This window comes from Saccostrea cucullata, unplaced genomic scaffold (genome assembly GCF_032062105.1).
Source record: "Saccostrea cucullata isolate Sc308-1 unplaced genomic scaffold, CSIRO_AGI_Scuc_v1 ctg3143, whole genome shotgun sequence".
NCBI lineage: Eukaryota > Metazoa > Mollusca > Bivalvia > Ostreida > Ostreidae > Saccostrea > Saccostrea cuccullata.
The window spans coordinates 75,503-81,502 of NW_026923888.1; positions in this window are offsets into that span (position 1 = coordinate 75,503).

Genomic DNA, 6,000 nt, shown 5'->3' on the forward strand with positions numbered 1-6,000 from the left:
CCTGGTCCCACGTCTGATGTTTCGGAGGTCCGTGTTTGCTCGGCTCTTATTTTGTAATGTCTTATGGCCTTTGATATTGAATACTGTTCTTTATTTCTAAATAATTCTTCAAGCACAATTTTACACTTTTGTTTGCGAAACTGAGCTTCATTTCTCATATGATTAGGGAATTTCATTGACGTCTTTTAAGGTCAAGATCTAGTAAATAGTTTTAGACTTATGTTTTGGTGCTAGATACATTATGACGTTATAATCAATTTCCTATTTCCCGTACTTTACGGCTTCAGCAGAATTATACAGTTATTAGGGTATTTTCATGACATTCAATTTGAAATCATATGAAAAGTAAACTGGATACCTATATTAAATTTGATATTGGTTTAAAGAAGAGACCATGAACATACTAATTACCGTTTTCTGAGAAACTGTTGGCAATTTGGATATATTTCCTTTGTTGAATATGAAAACAACTCCCATACTCATGACTGTTTTTCTTAATTTTTCATAGAAAATGACGATTTAAAATACAGTTTTTCATCTTGTTTACCTACTAATGATGCCCCGAAATACCTTATTTGACCAAGCTAAAGTTGGAAAGCATCAATAAAGGAATTTATTTCTCAAATTTGATAAATCTGTAGGCACCTTTCTTTTAATTAGATCTTGACCTTAACAACTCTGTAATTAAAGGGAAAGGTTAAAAGGATTCAAGCTTAAGATTGGCACGTATTTCATTAAGAAGTATACATGAAGTCATGTTCCCTGATAAATATATGCACTACTAGAAAAAAAATTTTAAAAAGTAGAAAATAAACACAAAATACATGTAATGATTACAAATATCAAGAATTAATTTGTGTTTTGTTCTTAAAGCCTCACTTGTAGGAGATTAGAAATTAATACTAGTGTTTGGAGGGCGATTCAAAAAGTACTACACTATATTTGGTCCTCATTTGTCATCAGGCATGTAAGCCATCAATTACTTATCGACAAAAATGAATTTCATAACGTGATGTTGTCGTATCTATACATAAATTCATTTATAGGAGGACAGAGTGTTGATGTTTTGCAGGATCCGATAACGAAAAATGTTTAATATTTATCTACGTTTCAAACTGGAACAGTTTGTGCACATTTTGATGACTGGTTACAGCGACTTACGAAAGAATCTTTATTGAGCTAAACGATAACTTTGCTGAGAAAATGACATAGTAAGCTTTTGACATCAGATAACGTCAATGATATCGTTTTAATGCTTTGGGTATGAGTGCGTGTTTCGTCTTAAGACGGTTTGTATTATGCTGTAGCTTTCATGCCTGTCCGTCCGTCTGCGTGTTAGCCTTTTAGTTCAATTCTAACCCCGGCGATAAACACTCGGGCGATAGTCAGAGTTGTTCAAAGGGAATTTTCATTCAGTTGTTAGCACACCACTGGTTCAGTCTTGAAATTGTTACACAAGACGGCTAGATCTCCGATATCATACTTATCGAGCAGTTCGATGAGGTTGCAGCAGAAATGGATATCGCAGGACCTCTACTCACGCAAGCGATTACGTACTGTTCTTGCATTCATGAATCAAGGACAACCGAAAGTTATATGCAGTCACATTTGCCGTCTGTAATTTTTTTTCGTACATACATGAGTCTTATATTTAATTATCTCGCCAAACCGACGTTACACGTGGACAAACCAAAGTATTGTTATGTTGTTTGAAATGTCTCTATTATGACCAGCTAGTGTTTCTATGAACTTCAAAAAGCACAATTGTAGATATTTTGTAAAGTAAAGAGTTTTTCTGAACAAATCAAACACAGTCTTGAAAATGTTTTTCCCTCATTGACAAAAGGAACATTGTCCGAGATATTTTTTACTGGGGAGGGGGAAGGTTTGGGGGGGGGGGTAAAATTACGTCAAAAACCATTTGTGTCTATTGTCAATGATATCATTATTAACAATCAACCGATTAAATGTGCTTTGACTTTTATGTTTATGCAGTTTCTTTTTATCCTGAAATATTTTCAGAAAATAAAGTTGATTAGCACTTCACCTTTAAAAAATAAATTTTAATTTTAAAATCAATCGCTTGTTAATTTGATATACGTTTGTTGCTTGTTTACTTGAACATATATTTTTATAAATGTGCGTTGCAATGTAAGATTGACATGAGATAAGCGTAATTGATCAATGTTTTCAGCATCTTTAAACATATACATGTGTATAACTGAAACCTATGCTGCCGCCAAACTTTGCTCACTTGTGTATTTTCCCATGATGCTTCAGAGTGTATTGATAACTAACATACCGTATACGAGAGTGAGATGTCACTACAGAATGATAATTATGTATGATTGGTTATCTTTTCCTTCTGATCCGGAAGAAAGATCACTAGTTTTTGTCCTTATTAAGATGTCTACCATTTTAGTATCGACGTAACTGAAGTATAAATAGTGCTAAGATAAATTAATTTTACAAGTTATTGTTCTATGTGTATTTGTTATATTACTTTTTTAAACTAGCTGTTTCTAATTGTCCTTAAAAGCTATTTCTCTGTGCACTAGTAGTTAAAATCGTAGCAGGTATATTTATTTGTATATTCAACAATTCAAAGAGAGCCTTTCAGTTTTCTTCCGAGGCAAGACATTACATTACCCTTTGATTTCTTAACAGGTTTCTAATGGTCTTTAATCATTCAAAACACCAAAAATGTGATATTGCCAAATTAAAAAAAAAAATCCCAAAAGGTTTAGATGGAAAACATCATCTTCTGCTGCATAAATGCTCTAATATCTTGCAATGTCCTTTAATTTTTGGCGACTAAACATTTTAAAGTAGTAAGAATTCATTGAAAAAATAAATATATATATATTATTTAGGAATATCTAGTATGTCCGTTTCACGCATTACACATTTTTTATTCAATATCGATTTCGTTTACACATTGGAAAATATTCTTTGAATAAAAATGCAGACATTCAAAGGGAATAAAGTTTTAAAACAGTTTGGTGGATATCTGGTTTAAACCCTGTCAAACTGTGTATTCTTGTCACCTTGGAGCTAGTAAACAACATTCTAATAGAAATGTCTTTTAACCCAACAGCTTTGTGTGTATTTCTTTATTGTACAAAATTCATAGGCGCAACTAGTTTGTGTAAATACATGTACCTCATTCTTTAAATGTGTTTGACAATCATATAAACAGTGATTTTCTTGTCGCAAAGTCAAAACTTTAGAATATTAGAAAGAGGAACCATCAAAATCAGAACAGGAATGTGCTCAAAAGTAAAACAATGAAATTGTTATATCGATAGAAAATTATAAATAAAAGCAAAAGAAGTTATTATCAATATCACAAAGGAAGTTGGATCGTTTTTATTTTTAATTTTTTATGGAATATGGCGTGTTCATCTTTTCAGTACCAATCTACAAAGGAAACAACAAATGCATGTCGTGTGTTGCATTTACTGTTTGGACCTTTTACCAACCAATTCCGTGATTTACTGGCTCACCACTTTACTCCCGGAGCTCTATATGGGAGGCTTCAGCAAGAAAGAGCTCTAGCAAAGAAAAATTCGTTAAACTTTATAAATAAATTATCGTCACAACAAAATCTCCTTCTGTTTCCATCCTCAGGATCCTACAGATCAAACTATACAGACTTTGATATCACTCTTATCTATACTTTGTTGCGTAATCTTTCCGGTGTACCTTCACATATCAATGGATGGGGAAAAGATCCAGATGCCAGTGACTTTTCAGAAGCAGCAAACATAGAAAGAATAAGAATACTTAGGAATAGATTCCTTCATAGTCAATCTTTAGCACTATCAGATGCCGATTTCCAAAATGTCTGGGCCAACACAAAACAAGTTGTTCAGAACCTTGATTTGATTTTAGCAAATGGGTGAAAATACGAAAACGCTATGGTCTATTTAGAGCACATGACAATGGATGTAACAGAAACAGAGTTTTGGAAAATTGAGCTTAAACGGAAATATGAAGAAGACATGGTATGCAAAGAGGAAATAACAAAAGTTAAAGGTAAGATGAATGTTTTATAGCAGCATGTTTATTTTTTTTTTATTTTAAAACTTGAAACTTTGCCTCAGAATGACAACAGTAAATATAATAACTTGTGAAAATTCTACAAATTACCTCAAAACACATAATTTCATCAGTAACATTTCCTGATATTTTGAGATTGACTAGCATAAGAAATGAATCTGACAAACCTTTTGAATTGTTCGTAAAGAACATATATACTTATACTTTTATAACACTCATTAGAATCTTTTTGTATGGATAAAGAATGTAAGCTGTGAACTGTCTTTTCTTTTTTGGAGCAGTTCTTAATGAAACAGATAATAAACACTATTAAATACCCACTATGCATCATGTTCTACAATGTCGCAACCAATTTGTTTATTTCTGTTTTGTTTTATGCAGTTTCCGGTTTTATCTTTTTGACTTATTTAAACAAAAAGTAATCTGACTCTAAATATGTCATAAACAAACTCGTTAGCGGTTTTCCTTTGTATTATGTTCCTAAATAAAACTTCTGTTTTACACTTGAACCACAGCGTACCTTTCTTATTTTTGCTCTTTCTGCCAAAGAAAACTGTAAACATTCCAAAAAACTGGAGTAGATCATTTAACGAAATCACAGCGCTCGAATTGTAAGTAACAAACTGAGTCTTTAACGTGTTCCTAAAAACATTCATATATTTTAGTTCTTTTGTTATTTAGATGAGCTAAGAAAAGTGAAAACAACAATGGATAAAATTCAGGAAACCGCACATATTCCAAATAATATTCGGAGTGAGTTATTTTCTAGATTAATCTTTCATTAAAGTAATTTAGAAATGTCCTAAGATTAGAATATATTAATTTAATCCATTCTTTTGTTGCAAGAGCTTATTTAAAGTATAAAAATGAGGATAACTGTGTACTTTTTATATAAAATATTTTCAAAAGATAGTTTGTTAAAAGAAGTATGTAATCTTATTTTCAAAACTGAATTGAATCAAGTAATAAATTAATTGAATATTTACATTCTTCCGTTTCAATTTAGAATTACACGAGAAGATTCTTCAAGCTTCGAATAGATAACATCCATCGACAGAGTAATAAACAGTAGGAGGTACTCGTAAACTGTTACGTGACAATCGAGGATGAATATTATATTAATGTAAAACCCTCATAGAAAACTGTAGAGCTGCTAAAAGTACTTCACAGTAATAATCGTCTACAATAGTTTTAAGATGTCAAGGTTGTCATTTGTTGACATTAACCGTTTTACGGACTTTACAAAATTCGCATGCAATCAATCAGTTTCCTTTTCCTCGACTCATCCCAAATCTTCCTGTCAATATATTTTCTGCTGTATATGATTTATCGTGTGTTATATTGTCATGTGAGGAGTACAGTCACTGGCATTGGCCATGGAGTAAACTAAAGATGTAATAATCTTTTAAAAAATCGTTTTTCACATGGTTGACAACAGTCGCCTCTAGTGTCTTTATTTTCCTGCTAAACTACTATTGTCTTTTGGGTAGTTGTTTTTTTTTGTGGCAAATCGTATGTATTATCAGATACAAAGAGATGTCCCTTATTCTTTCTATGCGACGGTGGAAAAGTATACCCATTATGTTTATGTCAAATATGTTCATATTATACAAATATCAAACTTTCATTTGGTCGAATCATAGATATATCGACTTTACACAAAAACATATCGACCAAGCATGAATTGACCGAATGAGAGAAACAAGTTGTTATTTTAGGGCAAAAATCAGAATAGATAAAAGTACTTTCAGATTTAAAAATATTGCAGTTGTGACAGCAGAGTTAGCATTTTCTTCTAACACTTATATAAATTTTTGTTAAAGGGTGTATTTTATAATAACACAATAATCTAAAAATAAATTTCATACGTAACACACTACTGTTATGATAGAAATGTGCACTACTCAAGATCGTGCATCCATATGCATTCCAATTAAC